Below are 20,347 nucleotides of genomic sequence, written 5' to 3'. Positions count from 1 at the left end.
AAGAATTATGGCAACCTCTATGAAATATTGTCCAGGGAAGATCATTAGAGATTCAGTCCCTAAGAGTTTTATTGGGGGCTAGTCACTTTGGCAACCTCTGTCTAACATATACCAAAATGTAAGTCTCTCAAAAGCATAAACAACATTGCTATGCAGTTTAGGCACAATGAGCTACTCTTATTAGTTCTGGATATGGCATGAGGCATTCTAAAATCCAAGCTCCCAAATGTTGTCAGTCATAGACCAAGTTTGCAAGACAGCACTGGGTCTGCTGTGTTAACTTTCTCTGCAGAACTCCCCACCTTCTGCAGTGCTTACACTCAGTCTTTTATTTCATGCATAGTGCAACACCATAAAAAACAAGCCTCAGTGTCTTCTGTGTTTTTGCTTCATCACTCTATTTATTTTTTTTCTTAATTCTTATTTGACTTAACATTTGGTTTGAGAGAGTTGTATATTTTCCTGCTGGATGAACATTTTAAAGTATTTCATATATAATTGAACACTTTCAGTTGTTTTAATTCAAAGGGTCGTTCAGCATGACCTGTCTACTGCGTTAAAGAACACAAACATTGACGTTATTTTTCATTAAAAACAAATATGATTTGCTTCATTGCATAGGCTTGTTATTTATAGTCTTAATTGCATATTGGATATGTATTAAGCAATGTCTTCAGCATCAACATTAGGCAAAAGAAGAAGTTGAGCTGAAATAAAATCACCACAGATATCTAACAAGACCTTACAAGGAGCTCTGGATCCCGATGGTCCTTCAGAGTTGTTGCAATTGTGGAAAGGGGTCTGTCCTTGATATCCCCTCATCATCCAGCACTGAATAAGGCTGCTCCAAGAAGGAAACATGACCTTGCTCAAGGTCAAGATTTTGAACTGAAGACAAGTCCAAGAGAGGGAACAAGCTCAGAGCTGTGAGTTGCTTCGAACTCCATTAGCTGGAGGACTGAGTTTCATAGTCCTGGGTTCCAGAGATTGTGCACATCGCTCACATACATTCATTGCAGTCTGATGAGAAATCAACGAACTGACATTAGGAAGCTTATTTTGAAGTTACTGAAATATTTCCTGTTTCCTCATATATTTCCTGCAGATATTAATATACTTAAGTTATTAAATAGAAAAAAGGTGACTTTGTTTTATATTTTGCTTTCAAACCTTAAAAAATTGTTATTATAATTAGTTATGAACTGAGTCATTGCTTTAGTCCTTTTGTGCTGCAATAACATACTACAGGTTGTATAATTTACGTAAAAAAATCAGAAATGTATTTCTCACAGTTCTAGGGGCTGGTACATTCGAGATCAAGGCACTGGCATCGGGTGAGAGCCTTCTTACTTCATAATCTCATGGCGAAAGACAGAAAGGCAAAGAGGCAAGAGGAGGCTGAACTCGTTTCTTTATGAAGGCATTTATCCCACTAACGAAGGCAGCGTTATCATAGCCTAATCATCTCTCAAAAGCTCCTCTTCTCAAGACTGTTACAATGGTAACTAAATTTCAATATAAGTTTTGAAGGGAATGAGCATAAAAGCATAGCAGTCATCATCATTATCAATATTATTTTTTCCTAGTGTGCAACTAAGTCTTTGAACTGGGATTATAGCTTTCCTAAGGGTTGATTAATTTAACTGTTTACTTCAAAAATTTGAAGCCAAAGAATCATTTATTATTTTATTAAAAATTTCCCTGTGTTTTTAGTACTCTATTTTGGCTAATTGAAAACGTTGCATTTTTGAAATAAATAGAATGTGAATGAGGATAGAAATGAATGCCTTAAATTGTTTGTCATATCGTGACTCAATTTCTTTGCCTCTGTTCAGATTGCTGGTAGGCCCTCCCCTGTTTGGTATGTTGCAACATCAATGTCACGTAGACTGCTTGGTGCAGACACAGTCACAAACTTAAAAGACAATGAGCACATCAAAATTACATGTTACATTAAATGAAACAACTGGCTTTATGATGGTCATCAGATAATCTACAATTTGAGGGTGTGTATGTTTACTGCCCCGTTTAAAACAAATGTAAACACAAATCATTCAAATTCTGGTTCACTGGCTAAAACAACTCATAAGCCTTGAGAGAAAAAAAAGACCCCAAAAACTGTAGTCTCTGTTCCCTGACTTGTGTATAAGTACTCTGGACATACAGAACACCTGGGGATTTCCAATTTTATGAACTGCCTTTCAGCTAATTTTGTACTTGGTCATTTTGCTCTCGAGGCACAGGAGTGGAGGAAAATGCCCCCAGGGAAACCACCTGAGTTGGCTTTCCTGTAACTGTCTAAAAGTTCACTAATATTTCTGTACTGTCTCAGGTATTTTGGAGACCTCCATAGAAAAGCACTAGTAGCTACATTTTAAGAATCAGGAGGTAAAAGGAAGTTCTGATCATGAAATGCTGCTGATTCATGATCAGAACTTTCTGATCCTCACTCCAGGAGATTTAAGGCTCTAGGAGACAGGAGTCGAGGCCTATAGGTTGGAGATGATGACAGAGGACAAAAGGGGACAGGAGCACCAAGGACAAATTTCACCTACTTTATTATTTTAGAGGAATAGTCCTGGGGATGGCGGTTTTCAACAGGAGAGCCGAGGGATAAAAATAATAAGAAAGGGACTCTCCTTTAAGTTTGTTGAGAGAGAAAATACTTAAATAGCAGAAATTCTTCTAGAAGGACTTCATTTCTCTTCTTGCTCACTTTTACTTATATTTCCTCAAAACATAGTTGGTTGCAACTGCTGAGATTATGCAGTGCATAGACAAGTATCTGATAATTATATAACAAAGATGCCTGTTAAACAACACAACAACAGCAAGAACCACAAAACACACCACAACATGGCAAATACATAGAAATTGTTAAAAATAGTCTTACCTGTTTCTAAGGACTTATTTACGTCCTTTTAAAAAAATAAATCTTCAGATTTCTTTGTGGAAGGATAAACACCTGCCTAATTTGAACTTAATGTGTTGCATGAAAGTGTTTACAAGAGTGTGTATTTCTAAGTTATTACAGTTAATCACATTTTTAAAGATTTTTGAGTGTTTAATTGAAGTTTAAAGTTTTAAGAAGTATAAAAATAACTGAACTATGTTTAAGAACCCTGAGAATTGCAGATGAAATGTTAATAAAACATCAGAGAACAGATTGAATAAATTAATAGACACAAATGAGGCTCAGATGACAAACAAGAAAAAAGAACATTCAAGATTGAAAAGACTGGAAATAAGAACAACAACAATTCAAATGCTCATTGCAGGACAGTTCTTTGGATGGTCTTGGGCCAACCCAGTTCTTTCCCCCATTTTTCTTGTAATTCTCAAGGGTAACTGTAGAAGATGCTGGGAATGCAATATCCCAAGACAAGGAAGAACTGGCTGGAGTAGCCTATCCTATCTCTTTGAGAACAGGATATCACAGAACACTTTAGTCCAGCATGTCATGTAGCCCCTGGTTATAAAACCCAGGGTGGACTGCTTTCTGAAGCCCCTCAACAACAGAGCAAGTTGTAGAATGCTCGACTCCATTCTCCCTGGGCAGCTTTCCTAAACTGGGGTTCCAGCTTGCCATAAATCCTAGGCTTATGAAGTCCCTTGCTGCCTGTCTGCGAGTAAGACATCTGCTTCATGTAACTTGCTGTGTACTAGTGCTCTGTTTCACTGGACTCAGGCAAGTGATAGAAATTGCAGAGCCCAAGTGCAGTGTGGGAGGTGTTTGGCCTCCTTTCCTGGGATTGATACTAATGCCTAGTAATCTTGCTTCACATTAAATAAATAGAAGTACCCAGATAATCAGCATGAACTCCTGGGGGTTAGGGGATCTTCTTCTGGAGCACTGCGGTGTGCTGTATGTTGTCCTCCTGCATCGCTTCTTGTTTCATTTCCATATGATTTCCAAAGACAATTTCCAATAGTGTTACTATTTTCAAATATCATTAGGTTGCCAAAAATATTATACCATCAAAAACTGGTGTGCTGATGTTTTGACAGTCAGGCCTACATTTAGCAAAATGTGCTATCATCCTCTAAATTAGCAACCATTAGCATTTTCTGGAGAAACTAGATGCACTAGCTATACACTATATTATGGTCATCAGATAATCTACAGTGTGGAGATTAATCTACAGGGAGAGGGTAAAAGCTTGAGATAATTCCTGAGGTAAAAGAAGGTAAAACAGTAATAGTAATTAATAATCGAACACTGACCTTACTAAATACTCACTTTTATTGTTGTTGCTATTACATTATCACTATAATCTTGTGATCTAGGTAAATATTTCAACTTTATAGATAAAAGTTATTAAGATTGAAAAGTTAAATAGTTTTGCATAATTTTAATACTAATGAAGAAAGGGACAAAAATTCTAGCCCATCTCTGCTTGAATTCCAACTGAGTTTTAAGAGAGAATCAAACAGATTGCCCCACATAATTTCAGGATGCTAAAGAATATATAAAAAGAAGAGTATGTGGATTTTTTAAGGCAATGATCAGAAGCTAGTTAACTTCTTCCTGTTTTTACCATTCCAGACTTGTTGGTGAAGCCTTCTTGGACAATCAGGAAGGAATTTACGTGCCCAGACTTCATTTACCACCAGTATTCACGTTGATCTGAGCAGCACCTGGTGTATGTAAGAGAATTGAGAAACAGAGGGAAAGGAATGACCCCTAGATTCTGTTTTTATATTTTCTTGCATAGTAATTACAATGAATAACAATGCTTATTCTTTCTATATAGGATGTGCATGTGTGTGTTTATTTTTCCTATGGGGCTTTTGCAGTTCAAAATTATGTACATGCCATTTTCACAATGTGATTTGGAGATCTCACAGGGATATGATTTCACTGTATATTGCATTGTTTCACTATTAAGTCTTAAACAAAATGGACAACCAAATGTGAATAAATAAATGAGAGAGAGAGTTGATCAATTTATAAACATGAAATTATGAATGGGAATACATCAGTATTAAGTATGTCAACCAACCCAAGATGAGAGAAAAAAAAGGAAAGAACAAAGGAAGGAAGAAGAAATCGAAGGAGGAGGGACAGAAGGAAAGAAGGAGGGAAGGAGAGAGGAAAAAGGAAGAAAAGGAAGGGAAGAGAGGACAAAAAAATAAAATGAGCCTACTCCATGTAGTCAACATTGCTGTGAAGATCTGAGATGGAGATATTTAGAAGAGCACGTTGGGAGGTATACTGAGGTTGAAATGTCACTCTGAAAATATATTAATCCCAGTTGTTGTGGAATGGAAGCAAAATTGTAAATTTGGTTTAGCAAAAGATTCATTTTAGCCCAAAAATATATATAAAAGGAAAAAATGTATATTGTAATTCAAAATCAGAAAAATAGCATTTACTTTACAGGCATCTATTTTATTTCTAATGAAATTATTCTTCCAGACTGAGACTCTATTGTAAGCATCATTAATAACATCCCTTCCCACAGTAATTGTAGTTGTATATAGTTTTCTTCAAAATGAAATCATGTGGGGAAAAAAGGAGCTATTAAGCAATTCTTAAAGGAGTCACTAGCTGTGGGCTTCATTTTTTTCACATCTATCTAAGATAGGCATACTGTTGTGTGTAGATTTTCTTCAATCAATCAATCACACACACACACACACACACACACACACTTATTACGGATTCCAGAAGCATTTTGGTTTCAACTTGAAACTTAAAAAGCAAGGGTACAATTGTTTCCTGACTCCCTTTTTCTTGTGAGTTCAGCTGTTTGAGTCACTGGTTCAAGAAGTAGCAGAGTTATTTGTGAAAATTTTAATTTGAGAGAAGAAGAAAACAAACCCGAGTCAAGTAACACATTAGCTGTGTACAAATATTTATAAATTTTCATTGTAACCCAACAGACTAGCAGCATGTTCATTTTAATGACAATTTCTATATACTGTAATTTGATTAGACAAAGCCTTAAATTAAATTCAGGCTTCAAGTTGACTCAAAATCTACATTTCAATACTGTAAAACACAGTTATAAATGAAAAAAAAAAAAAACCTTGTATAGCAAAATACTAAAATGTTTTAGTAATACATTTGACTTTAAAAAACACTATCCATATTTTTTAGAGAAGCAGAATTTGAAAGGTATGTTTTTTAGTTATAGTGAAAATAGTAATTTTTAAAACGTTAGTGACATATAGAGAAATTTTGGTAATCCCCTACATGAGATGATGCCAAATTTTATATTATAGGAGTTCATATAATAATATTGACCCTTGCAATAGTTTAATAGAGTCAAAATGTATTGTTTCTGATGTCCCAAGCTCTGTAAATTCATGCATATCTTATGTGATTTTCTAAGCAATACATAAGATAAGTTCTTTTTTCTTTTCTTATAAAAATGAGGCAGCTGAGACTCAGAGAGGTAAGTTACTTCCTAGAGCACTAGTGGGAAGGAAAACAAGGCTTTGGACTGAGGCAGTCTGGTTCCAGAGTCTCTGAACCACTGTGTCGGGGGGACTCCCATTGCTACGAAATGAAACTACATCCATATAGTAGGACAGTATGTTTGTAAAGAAATCAAAATATTAAATGCTTCAGCATTTTGACTAGAATTTAGAACAACAGTCGAACGTTTCATACGGCGAGTATCATTCGCATGTGCACCAGTTATTTTGTGAAGTTGTTTTCCTCCCGTTCAACACTATAGAAAAATAATTATGAATCTTAGCTTTCTCATGGGATCTATAATCCCCATCACGCAGCCTAAGTAATTGTGCTATCTATGCCAGTTTTATTGTCAATAACAGCCTGGAGAAAAAATTTGCTTTGGCTTAGTTTTAATTTGTAAGTGTCCTAATCTCAACTGCATATACTAATTATAAATCAAGCATTCTTTGCTCACCAGTGAGATATTGTTTAGACGCTTATAAACGCATATGAAACAGAAATAAGGAGGACTGAAATTGTTCCATTTGGGCTTGAGGGCGATTGGCTGTCCTGCTAAAATACATTAATGTTAGGCCATTAAATGTATGTGGGGGTTGGCAGATGCATAGGTGCTTATGTGTGCTAAATGCCTATGCTACATCCTGGGAAGGAAATTATAATTTATGCATTTGAGTTCTCAAAAATAAAGGTTTCTGAGACTTAGTATCAATAAAGTATTTGTTCTGTATTTTGGGGTCCTAATTCCCGGATGTTGAACTTGTTGAGCAATCTTGAAAGTTACATGGTGGTAATAGTAATTTTATCCTTTCTACATTTTGAGCAGTTTTAAAATTGTCATACCATAAGCTAAAATTTAATGTTCACTACAAAGAACTCAAACAAATTTACAAGAAAAAAACAAACAGCCCCATCAAAAAGTGGGCAAAGGATATGAACAGACATTTCTCAGAAGAAGACATTCATACAGCCAACAGACACATGAAAAAATGCTCATCCTCACTGGCCATCAGAGAAATGCAAATCAAAACCACAATGAGATACCATCTCACACCAGTTAGAATGGCGATCATTAAAAAGTCAGGAAACAACAAGTGCTGGAGAGGATGTGGAGAAATAGGAACACTTTTACACTGTTGGTGGGATTATAAACTAGTTCAACCATTATGGAAAACAGTATGGCGATTCCTCAAGGATCTAGAACTAGATGTACCATATGACCCAGCCATCCCATTACTGGGTATATACCCAAAGGATTATAAATCATGCTGCTATAAAGACACATGCACACGTATGTTTATTGCTGCACTACTCACAATAGCAAAGACTTGGAATCAACCCAAATGTCCATCAGTGACAGACTGGATTAAGAAAATGTGGCACATATACACCATGGAATACTATGCAGCCATAAGAAAGGATGAGTTTGTGTCCTTTGTAGGGACATGGATGCAGCTGGAAACCATCATTCTTAGCAAACTATCACAAGAACAGAAAATCAAACACCGCATGTTCTCACTCATAGGTGGGAACTGAACAATGAGATCACTTGGACTCAGGATGGGGAACATCACACACCGGGGCCTATCATGGGGAGGGGGGAGGGGGGAGGGGGGAGGGATTGCATTGGGAGTTATACCTGATGTAAATGACGAGTTGATGGGTGCTGAAGAGTTGATGGGTGCAGCACAGCAACATGGCACAAGTATACATATGTAACAAACCTGCACGTTATGCACATGTACCCTAGAACTTAAAGTATAATAATAATAATAAAAAAAGAAAGAAAGAAAAAAAATTTAATGTTCATAGATTTCATTCCAAGTCCTATCATGAGATTATTTCCTACATGTGTAGTAGATATCATATAGGTCTCTAGAATGTGTGAGCCTTGTTTTCTTTCTTCATTCCTTTTTTTATTTTTTCCTTTCCTTTTTCGTCCTTCCTTTCTTCCTTCCTTCCCTCCTTCCTGCCTTCCTGCCTTCCTGCTTTCCTGCCTTCTTGCCTTCCTCCCTTCCTGTTTTCCTTCCTTCCTCCCTTCCTGCCTCCCTGCCTTACTGCTGTTTTCCTTTATTCTATTGTATTTCTTTTCTTTTTTCTTCAAGGGATAAGTGTTTGGGGTACAATGTAATATGTGCTAATTGTGTTGGTTTGAATGCTGGCTCCACATGCATTAGTTGCATGAATGTTGTCATATCATTCACTCTCTGTATGCCCATGATTATCCATGATGATCATAAAGGATGTCACCCAGATGAGCTATTGTGAGAATTAATGGGAAAATACATAATAAGCAACTGGAGAAGTGCCCGGTTCTGTTATTATTATAAATTTGTTAGTAATTTATTGTTATTCTATTATCCGTTTAACATGTATGAACTGAGTAGTGAATATATTCTAGCCTCTCTATTCTAATGGTGAAAATTGCTAGGGTGGGTACATGTAAGTCACAATCAATACATAGTTTGGTGGACTTTTATTTATTTATTTATTTTTGAGGCAGAGTCTCACTCTGTCACCCAGGCTAGAATGCAGTGATGTGATCTCGGCTCACTGTAACCTCAGTCTCCTGGGTTCAATCTATTCTCCTGCCTCAGCCTCCTGAGTAGCTAGGATTACAGGCATGTGCCACCACGCTCAGCTAATTTTTCTATTTTTAGTAGAGATGGATTTTGCCATGTTGGCCAGGCTGATCTTGAACCCCTGACCTCATGTGATCCACCTGCCTTGGTCTCCCAAAATGCTAAGAGTACAGGCATGAGCCACCGTGCTCGGCCAGTTTGGTGGATTTTTTTTATAGAAATGGTCACAATCTCTGCACACTTTCGTGTCCCCTTCAGAATCCAAGTCCTTGGATACTTGAATAGTCTCCTCCCACATTGACTCTGGGCCTCACATGTGACCAGTTTTGGCCAACAGAACAAAAGCCAAGGTGATTCAAGTAGGGACTATGAAAGTCCTTGCACATTGGAGTTTGGCTTTTCTCTTGCTGCAGTCAATAACTCTGCCACCACCATGCTGGTAACAAGTTAGATCAGCCTGCTGAGCACTTGGCCTCAACTAGCCCAATTTCTTCCATTTCCCCTGCCAACCGTCTATCAGCCATCCAACATGTAAGACCGTGGACACCAGCAGACTGCAGACCTGTGAATGAGCCCAGTGTGCACCACAGGGAACATAGATGAGCCCTTCCAGCTAAACAGAGCCCGCATTGCTACCCACAAGAACTGTGAGCACCAAGCTTCTATGTGGTTTGTTATGCAGCAGCCAATAACTGATCTACGTAAGTTACTTATCTAGATTTATGTTTTTGTGAATTCATGCTGGAATGAGAGAGTCCTATCCAGGCCAAGAATTCCTTAGACTTCTGCTCATGGCATCATGATGCTTTCTCAATAGGAGACATTCTCATCTAACTCAAAATGTCTTACCCCTTTAATCTCTCCAGGAAACATTCCTTGAAATTATGACAGGCTGATTTCATTCACCCTGCTCTAGGTTCCACAATTTCCTTTATCTCATCAAGTATACTGGGATGTTCTTTGATGGTAACTATAGCATAAAAGCTTCTTAATCGCCTTTTTTAACATGTAAATGAGAGTCCATGGGATAGGAGATTGGAGCATATATGGTAACATTACTGCTGAACTAAAACTTTTTTCTATTTTATTACGAAAATATAATATTGATTGGAATATGCAATTCAAATTTATTTTAAATGATACTTTTTATAACATTATGTTTAAGTTTCAAAAGTAGCATTAAAAAATCATTAGATATGTTCCTTACCTTCTCTGTATTCTTCTCTTCATTTGTTTCTTATTTGCGAAGGAAGTATGATTTTATAATAGACAGATAACAAATCCTAGACTAAACATCTCTCTGGATATGTATTATTTAATTTTGTATATCTCTAATATAGTATAAGGCAGCTCCTGTAAAGAAAGAAGACATAAAAGGAGGAGATAAGGAATGATAGGCAATATTTTAGAAAAGATATTGAGTAAGTAATGTATGAAAATGTTCTCATATATCTTTCATTTGTTTCTCACAATATCCCAATGATGTAGCCATTTTAATATGACTTTTGAGAAATGCAATAATTAGGTTGTATAGGGACTGTGTGATTGCTCATCATTCTATTGACAGAAAGTAATGGGAACAAGGTTTCAATGTCCTTGACTTCTGTCCTCTGTCATACAGGACCCATTAAGAAGATCGCAGAGGACTGCAATTTAAAGAAAAGATAAACATCATATGCTATGGATTGTATTGTGTCAGTCCCACCCAAAATTTATGCATTAATGCCCTAATCCTCAATATGACTGTATCTAGATACAGTGATTTCAAAGTAAATAAGGTTAAATGAGATCATGAGTGTGACTCATAAGCTTAATCAGCCGTGTCACCGGAAGCCTGGAATAAAGACGGGATTACACCAGCAGAAAACAGGCAGTTTGAACTGAAAAGTGTGGAGAAAGCAGGATGGACTGAAAGAAGGCTGTTGGACTGAGATACAAAAGGACCAGACCATAGAGTATTTATTTGACTGCGAACATGTTATTTTCCAAGAAAAGTAAAGAATGATCACAACTGTGACTCAGTGATTGTCAGGACTGCCTCCTTCATTTCAAAAAGTTAGGTCATTGTCTCAGTTGCCCAAGCCAGACAGCCTCTGACCAAAGCTTCAGGGCCAGGACCATTGCCCAAGAGGATCTGAAAATGGGACTGCTACCCTAGTGGATTTGGAAGGCAAAACATGGAACAAAAGAGGATTATTCTTGGCCGGGCGCAGTGGCTCAAGCCTGTAATCCCAGCACTTTGGGAGGCCGAGATGGGCGGACCACAAGGTCAGGAGATCAAGACCATCCTGGCTAACACGGTGAAACCCCGTCTCTACTAAAAAATACAAAAATCTAGCCGGGCGAGGTGGCGGGCGCCTGTAGTCCCAGCTACTCGGGAGGCTGAGGCAGGAGAATGGCGTAAACCTGGGAGGCGGAGCTTGCAGTGAGCTGAGATCCGGCCACTGCACTCCAGCCTGGGCGACAGAGGGAGACTCCGCCTCAAAAAAAAAAAAAAAAAAAAAAAAAGAGGATTATTCTTGAGCATTAAGATCTAATGGAATTTGCCTTGCTGGCGTCTGGATTAGCTTGACTTCTATCACTCTTTTCTTTCTTCTGACATTTCTGTTTTGGAATGAGACTGTCTTACGCTTGTGTCACTGTTACATTTTGGAAGGATGTAACTCGTCTGTTTGCACAGGCTCACAGATGGAGAGGCATTTTCCCTCAGAATGAACCACACCTTGAGTACCATTCATATTTGATTTAGACAATATTTAGATAAGATTTTGACTTAGATTTCTGGATTGAGCTGGAATCAATGTAGTTTGCACGTAATAACAGCACAAATTTTGGTTGCCCAGGGGTAGAATGTTGTGGACTGAAGTGTGTGCCCCTCAAAATTCTTATGTTGAAGCCCTAACTCCCAGTGTGATTGAATCTAGAGATGGGGTCTTTAAGAGATAATTGAAGTTAAATGAGGTAATATGAGCGAAACTTTAATCCTATAGAACTTTGACCTTATAAAAGAGAAAGAGGCAGCTTCCCCTCATTCTTTCCACCATGTGAGCGCACAGGAGAAAGGAGACTGTCTGTAAGTCACAAACACAACCCTGAGCAGAAACTGAACCTTTCTGGACCTTGATCTTTGACTTTCCACCATCCAGAACTGGGAGAAAATGAATTTCTCATGTTTAAGCACCCAGTATATGGTATTTTGTTATGACTGCCCATGTTTACCAATAAACGTCATATTACACAGAGAGATCTGCTTCCACTTCAGACAAATCTAATAGGCGATGAGCAAGCAGTACTTCTCCATTAATCTTTCTGCCTTCTGTGTTTGAGAAAACAGTATGCCACTATAAGGCTTTCTCAGGGCACATATTGCAAATATTGTGGTGCTGTTTTAATTGCTAAGAAAAACATTACTAAGGCAAAGTTTAGCCATTTTACACTTAACCATTTAAGCTAAGGGATTAATCAAGGATATATGCAAATATCCATAGGTATTAATTCAGATATTAATTTTCACTGAATCACAATTTATAGTGCCTTAAATTTGTGTAATTTAATAATGTCATATATAAATGACTAACAAATGAAGACACTACATAAAATGAAATAACATACATCTATGAAAATAGTGTTCAATAAGAGTATCTATTGACAGGACCTGTAACATGTTGTCACATTATAAATAGTACATACAATATCATGCATTAACAAATATGTGTCGGCTGGGCATGGTGGCTCATGCCTGTAATCCCAGCACTTTGGGAGGCTGAGGTGGGTGGATCATGAGGTTAAGAGATCGAAACAATCCTGGCTAACACAGTGAAACCCCGTTTCTACTAAAAATACAAAAAATGAGCCGGGCGTGGTGGCACGTGCCTGTACTCCCAGCTACTTGGGCGGCTGAGGCAGCAGAATTACTTGAACCCAGGAGGCGGAGGTTGCAGTGAGCCGAGATCCCGCCACTGCACTCCAGCCTGGGCAACACAGCAAGACGACATCTTAAAAAAAAAAAAAAAAAAAATCCCTCAAATTCCTCCACATTGGAGCAAGATAAAAATAAAAATAAGATAAAAATAAAATAAATAATCCTTTGGGTATATACCCAGTAATGGGATGGCTGGGTCATATGGTACTTCTAGTTCTAGATCCTTGAGGAATCGCCATACTGTTTTCCATAATGGTTGAACTAGTTTACAATTCCACCAACAGTGTAAAAGTGTTCAATAGCAAAGACTTGGAATCAACCCAAATGTCCATCAGTGACAGACTGGATTAAGAAAATGTGGCACATATACACCATGGAATACTATGCAGCCATAAAAAAGGATGAGTTTTTTTCCTTTGTAGGGACACGGATGCAGCTGGAAACCATCGTTCTCAGCAAACTATCCCAAGAACAGAAAACCAAACACCGCATGTTCTCACTCATAGGTGGGAACTGAACAATGAGATCACTTGGACTCGGGAAGGGGAACATCACACACCGGGGCCTATCATGGGGAGGGGGGAGGGGGGAGGGATTGCATTGGGAGTTATACGTGATGTAAATGACGAGTTGATGGGTGCAGCACACCAACATGGCACAAGTATACATATGTAACAAACCTGCACATTATGCACATGTACCCTACAACTTAAAGTATAATAATAAAAAAATAAAATAAAATAAAATAAATACTGTACATAAAAATTCCATGTAGGCAGGCAGTGTTAACCTTAAGTGTGCTAAGTAAAGCACTAAATATTAGTGCTGCTTTAAATGTTTATGTATATATAAAAGAACTTAAGAGAGGGTAGAAAATATAAATAGTTGGCACTTTGGGTTCAATTTTAATTAATTTGATAATTAATTTTAAATAATTTAATTTTATGTACATTTGTTAAATGTATAAAATGTACATACAATAACTATAAACATACCAGTAGGAGTATAATATATGATGAAATGATAAATAACTTTTAAAATTTAGCATTAAAGAGTAAGAACATGATGATCAATATACATCGATAAAATGAGTTTTCTTCTAATTTATCACCTTGAAATAAAAATATTGATCAATCTTCCCACAGCTTCTCTTTGTTTCCTTGCTTGTATTTATAAAATAGGAGGCAGTAAACTAGAAGATGAAGCAAACAATAATGAAAACAGGAGTTGAGGGTGGCCGTACACCTCTGAATTGTGGCACCAAGTACACACAAAATAACAGCCTGAAATGCTCACAACCTTGGATGTTTGCATTTGTTTATGAACTATATAGGGTGCTTATTTTCTGCTTTTCATGATGGCAATAACCAATCTTTCCCCACCATATTTATGGTACTTTTCCTTCCTTTTTTTTAGAAGCATATTTTATGCTTGGCAGTATCTAAATGTTGTGTCTGGAATTTAAATAGGATAAACTGTACTTTAGCCTTAGCTAACTGAAGGAGGCCAAGCCCACTCCTGAATTGATGGTGATTATCTTTAGCAGAGTGAAATGGAAGGGTTCATTGATTGAATACTATTATGACTTAGGTGCTTTTCATATATCATCTTGTGACACTTTCCAAACAACCCTGTGGGGTAGGAGATATATTTCCCAGTTTCCAGGAAAGGAAAAATAGCATGGAGCAATTTTCAGCTTTGGCTTGTCTGAGCTCAAATCCCATGGTAAGTGTACTGGCCACACTAAATAGCACGTATATAAGATGATACTATGGACACATTAATTGTTGAAGTAGACCTGGACAGTGTTGCACAAAGATCTCAAGTCAAGAGCTCTAAAGACATTGGCTAACAATGTAGTATATGTGCCAATGCTCTCTTCTAGGTGTTGCCTAAGGGGCTTATATCATACCTACATTAGATACAATTTTAGGTGATGAACAGATACTTTAACTATAATCTAAAATAGTGGTAGATATCAAATTGTGCATTATGTGATAACAAAAACAATAGCTAATAAACCAGCATTTATCTGGGTATATATATATATAATAAAAACACTGGCAATGAAACAGAGTATTTCTCTTTTTCATACTTTTCATATTTCTCTTTATTTCCTTGTAACATTGTTGCAAAAAGAAAAGCTGACTTTATTCACAGAAACATTCTTCTTAATGTAGGAAAACATATGTAATCCACAAAAAGATGTATAAATGATAAAAGTTTAGCAAGTTTCTATCATTAAAGATAAGTATATTAAAGCCAATAATATTTCTATATGTTAACACCTAAATAATTGGCTGCTAAATATTTAAGGCCATTTACAATACTATCAAAATATAAAATTCTTAGGGATATTAGTGGTACTTGGCAAAAAGATGAACAAGAAGTCTGAGATAATCTGAAGAAAGCTTAAATAAATGGAGGAGCACATTGGCATATGAGTCATGGAATAAAAGCAGTTAAGACATCAATTCTCACCGAATTGATCTATAGCTTTAACAAAATAGCAATTAAATTATTAGCAGAATTTATCTCATAGAAATTGGTAAACTGATTACAAATATCACATGGAAATGCAAAATACTCTAAATAACTAAAACAAATTGGGAAAGAAACAAAATTGGAAGAATAACATTACAGTACTTCACAACTTAATATAATCCTACAGTTATCAATAACATATGACATTAACATAAAATTACTGAAATGAATCAATGGAAAAAAATAAAGTCCAAATGTAGATGCACACATATATGTAAAACTGATTTTTAATAAAGGTACAAAAATAATTGGGTGGAGAAAGAATATGCTTTTCAACAAATGTTACTGGAAAATTTTCATATACATTTGCAAAAAAAAATCACGACACATACTTAGTGCAATATGAAAAAAAAAACAAAATATGCACCATAGACCTAAATATAAAGTCTCAAACTATGAAACGTTTAGAATAAAATCTTTGTGATCTAGGATTAGACATAGAACACATAGAATATGACGTGTTTTAAAACATGATTCAAGATATAACAAATTTACAGTTTGGACTTCATCAAAATGAAAACCTTTGGTCCTTTGGAAGCACTGTTAAGAAAATAAAAACACAAACCTCAGCATAGGAGAAAATATTTGCAAATCATATATGTGATTAAATATCTGTATCTAAAATTTATAAAACCTCTAAAATCAATAAGAAATAAACCCAATAAAAATCATCAAAAGATTTGAACAAACTTCACCAAAGAAACAGTACAGATGGCACATGAGCATGTGAAAAAATCATTAGTTATTGGAGAAATGCAAATTAAAACTGCAATTAGATTAAAACTGCAATTAGATGATACTACACAGATATTGTAATGGCTAAAATTTAAAAACACATGGATTTAAAAGTGTAGAGAGTAATTTTAGCACCCATGCACACAGGAGATAGCAATATCAAATGTTACAATCACTTTGGAAAAAAAGTTTGACAGTTTCTTCTTTCTTTTTTCTTTTCTTTTTTTTTTTTCTTTTTTTTTTTTTTTTAGATGGAGTCTCACTCTGTGTCTCAGGTTAGAGTGCAGTGGCATGATCTCGACCCATTGCAACCTCCACCTCCTTGATTCAAGTAATTCTCCTGCCTCAGCCTCCTGAGTAGCTGGGATGACAGGCGCAGGCCACCACACTCAGCTAATTTTTGTATTTTTAGTAGAGACGGGGTTTACTCTGATGGCCAGGGTGGTCTTGAACTCCTGACCTCGTGATGCACCTGTCTTGGCCACCCAAAGTGCTGGAATTACAGGTGTGAGCCACCGCACCCAGTCCTTAGTTTCTTAAAAAGTTAAACATTCACCTACAAAATGATACAGACATTCCATTCCTAGATGTTTAACGAAGACAAATGAAACAGTTGTACAAAGTGTTCTCAGCAGCACTAGCCATTATGGCACAAAATTGTAAACAATTTAAATGTCCATTAACACATCAGTGATAAACATATTGTGTTCTGTCCACGTTTTCCAAAACTGCTTAGCAATAAAAAGGAATGAGCTATTGATCCTTGAAACAACATAGATGAGTCTCACAATAATAGTGCTGAGTGCAAGAAGTGAAACCAAAAAATTCCATAGTGTATGTTTTTATTTGTATAAACTTCTAGGAAAGGCCAGCTAATCTATAGTAACAGAAAGCAGACTGAAAATTGCCTGGGGATGGTGGTGACCCTATGTGGAGGAATGAGGATTAGTAAGGAGCACAAGGAAATGTTCTGCGTGACGAAAATGTTCATTAGTTTGCTTGTGGTGATGGATTTATAGATGTATATGTATGTCAAAATTTATGAACTTAAATACTTTGAATATGTCTACTTTATTATATGTCATTATACTTCAATGGAGCTGTTAATAAAGTTCTAAAGTCTCCTAACTTTCATAGTAACTCAGGTAAAACACTTGCAATCAAGTCAACATTTATTAATTTCAGTTCTATCTAAGGGCATGTGATATAAATTAGACTCTATGTACAAAAAAATACTCCTGACAAAATGCTAAAATTTGTCAATACATCTACCAAATCTGCCAAATCTATATTCTCAGGTGCCAATAGAAGAAGATTATGATATTAAAATCATGCAACATGCATTCTGGTAAGCAAGACACATCCGACTACCAAAACACAGGAAAAGTATTTGTCTACCATGTCTGGTTTGTCATGAATTACTAGAATACTAATTAAGGGAAATCATATAAATTAAATGTCTTGGAAATTGAAAGTTCCTTCACATTTCGTTGTGAGGAAAAAAGAAAGCAAAACTTTTTAAAGTTATTCTTATTGTAATAATTTTCACTTCTATTTTAATTATATTTAGCATTTATTCACTTTCGTCTTTCATTCACAACAGACACACAATTGGGTGCACACACTCTAATTTGTTTCAGAAACTTTGCCATTCCAATGAGCTATCTTTTTTCTTAAATCAAGTTTTTTTAGGTTTTTGACTAAAAAGTTTTCTGGGAGGCCGGGCGCGGTGGCTCACGCCTGTAATCCCAGCACTTTGGGAGGCTGAGGCGGGCGGATCACGAGGTCAGGAGATCGAGACCATTCCATCCCGGCTCACACAGTGAAACCCCGTCTCTACTAAAAATACAAAAAACTAGCCGGGCGAGGTGGCGGGCGCCTGAAGTCCCAGCTACTCGGGAGGCTGAGGCAGGAGAATGGCGTGAACCCGGGAGGCGGAGCTTGCAGTGAGCCGAGATGGCGCCACTGCACTCCAGCCTCCGTCTCAAAAAAAAAAAAGAAAAGAAAAAAAGAAGTTTTCTGGGAAATGTGTGCTCTGTTTTCAATGCCTACAAAATATTGTGCGTGTAATATGAGTTTAAAATTCTAGGCATTGTTTTTAACTGTCATAATTAATAATTGAGTTTAAATTATGTACAAATGCTGTAATGACTACTACTCAAAACAGAACAAAATATTCCCATCCAAAATTTGGTTCAGATGTTGAGATTAATTAAGCCACACATACCCCTAGAGGGCATGAAAATTTTTATTTCTTACATAATGAGGTTTTCTGAGGGAAAGAGGGCGTTGTCTTCCAAGCTGGCCTGAAAATGGCTTGAAAAGGCAGAGAAAGGAGGGTGGTTTGGGGTGTTTATGTTGGTTTAGGGGCTAGGGCTGGGGTGAGAGTTTTCATTTAAGTAGTGGCAGGAGGTCGTGTGATTTGAACTTTTCACTGGTGTCAAAGGAGAGAGCACTGGGACATTCTTATCAACTGCTCAGATGGTGAGGCACAACGAGAAGAAGGCAAGGGCATGGGAGTCACATAAAAAATGGCGTCAGGGTCTGCATGCGTTCACATCCCTGTGTGATGACATCAACCACAGGCCACGCCTACTATGTGCCAGATGACATAGCTTGGGAGATGTCCAGTTTATCAAAATGAGGACCTTTTAGCCTTCACAGAATGACTGATTATTCATTCAATGTTAATCAGATAGGTTAAAAAATGTGGAGCTAACAGTTTCCATTTGTAATTCTTGCATAGAAATGAATGTTGTGTAGAAACTGTTACACAACAAACATTAAGGGTCGTAGGTTATTGGATATGATCTTCTACTTAAACTACTTTTCGTTGATGTGGCCTTGTTTCCAGTGCAAGGTAGTCTGCTAGCAAAAGGGAAGAAAACGGAAATCTTTTATGGAAATAAAGGGACTATTCTAGACTATATCTGCAGAAAAACAAACGAATGTCAGCAGCAGTTGAAATTATGGCAAAGCCATCGCATTACAGACAGCGGAGCAGGGGAGGTGGGAACAAGGCTTGCAGACGCCTGCCTGTCGGGTAGCAGATTTGGGGATCATAAGTCAGGGGACAGTGAGATGAGGGACAAATCAAATAAGCGGGCCAAATCCTGAAATGTGAAAGGCTGTGGTCAGAGAGAGGAGTTTTGGATTATGAAATAAGACTAGAGAAATTCCTGCTACTGACAACACTGAGGATGCAGACAGGAGAGAGGAACCTACTGAACATTTTAAGATTAAAATCCTCTGATTATTCACCCAATAACCATTACGTAGCAGGCAGTGTTTTGGTGATAGAACATTAGATAAGAAATAGATCCTGACATTTAGGGTCATCCAACTAAATGGGGTATTAGCATCTAGAGAAGCATTTTACATCAATGTTCCCTCATCCTTCATCCACCTGCAGAAGTGTTGTTATTATCCGCAACTAAATGGGGTATTAGCATCTAGAGAAGCATTTTACATCAATGTTCCCTCATCCTTCATCTACCTGCAGAAGTGTTGTTGTTATCTGCACTTTAGAGATGAGGAAACTAAGACTTAGGGGAGTTAAATTAAATGCCTAGAGTCAAGCAACTGGTTAAATGTCAAACCCTCTAGGAGTCAAACCCAATTCTGCTTTTTAACAAATTATTCTTTCTGTTATTGCTTTCCCAGCAAGAACACTTCTTGAAATGAAAAACAAACGCAGCATTAGATGCTGATATCAGGCCTAATAGTTGTACACGTAGAAGAGATAAGATTAGAATCAAAAATAAGTGGGCAGAAAAAATTCAAGTACTAATAATGGGGCAAGTGACAAAAGATACCATATTCTCTGAAATTTTAATAACTTTAAGTAATTGAGAAACATTAAGATGATCAAAGACGACATGAATAAAATTATCACTTAAATAAAATAAATGTTCTAAGAAATTAAGAAAAAGAAAACATTGTGGATAGTATTTCCTGATACTTGACATTCAAGAAGCAGATGCAAATTTGCTAAATGTTTCCTTTATCACTTACGATCCAGCACATACACTGTGACTTCTATTATAATCAGAGGACATGCTGGGCCCTGGAGATGAAAAGGTGATGTTTGGGGTATAGAGTGTGAATGTTAAATTTCCCCCTAAGGAAAGCCCACTGGTT

This window comes from Theropithecus gelada, chromosome 3 (genome assembly GCF_003255815.1).
Source record: "Theropithecus gelada isolate Dixy chromosome 3, Tgel_1.0, whole genome shotgun sequence".
Lineage (NCBI taxonomy): Eukaryota > Metazoa > Chordata > Mammalia > Primates > Cercopithecidae > Theropithecus > Theropithecus gelada.
The sequence above is the reverse complement of the archived record's forward strand: the minus strand, read 5'-3'. Positions refer to the sequence as shown.